Raw genomic sequence first — 624 nt, forward strand, 5'->3', positions numbered from 1 at the left:
CCAGAGTTTGGCTGTCACCCATCAGGCTGTCGAGTGTCCCCTGGGTTGGACTGTCACCCTTTCAGGGTATTGGGTCACCACCCCCCAGGCTTGGTTATCACCATGTTGGGGTGCTGGGTCACCCCCAGGCTGGGCTGTCACCCATCAGGCTGTTGCGTCACCCCACAGGATTTGGCTGTCACGGTGGGTCACCCTTCTGAGCTCAGCTGTCACCCATCAGGTTGTCAGGTCACCCCTGGGCTGGACTGTCACCCTTTTGGGGTGCTGGGTCACCCTTCCGAGCTCAGTTGTCACCCATCAGGTTGTCAGGTCACCCCTGGGCTGGACTGTCACCCTTTCAGGCTGTTGGGTCACCCCCAAGCTGAGCTGTCACCCCTCAGGCTGCCAAGCCAGCCCATGTGACAGGGCCGGGCTGTGGTGACAGCCCACTCAGGTGGTGGTGTCACACCCGGGCACAGACCTGTCCCCAGCTCAGCCACTGCCCGACTGTCCCCAACAGTTGATCAAACACCCCGTCCCCACAGTGACGCCCTGGTGTGACCCGGCACAGGGCCACCCCAGTGTCACCAGCACAGGGCCACCCTGGTGTCACCCCCTGTAGGACCACCCCGGTGTCATGTAGGG

Source organism: Egretta garzetta, unplaced genomic scaffold (genome assembly GCF_000687185.1).
Source record: "Egretta garzetta isolate BGI_Z169 unplaced genomic scaffold, ASM68718v1 scaffold157, whole genome shotgun sequence".
NCBI classification, from domain to species: domain Eukaryota; kingdom Metazoa; phylum Chordata; class Aves; order Pelecaniformes; family Ardeidae; genus Egretta; species Egretta garzetta.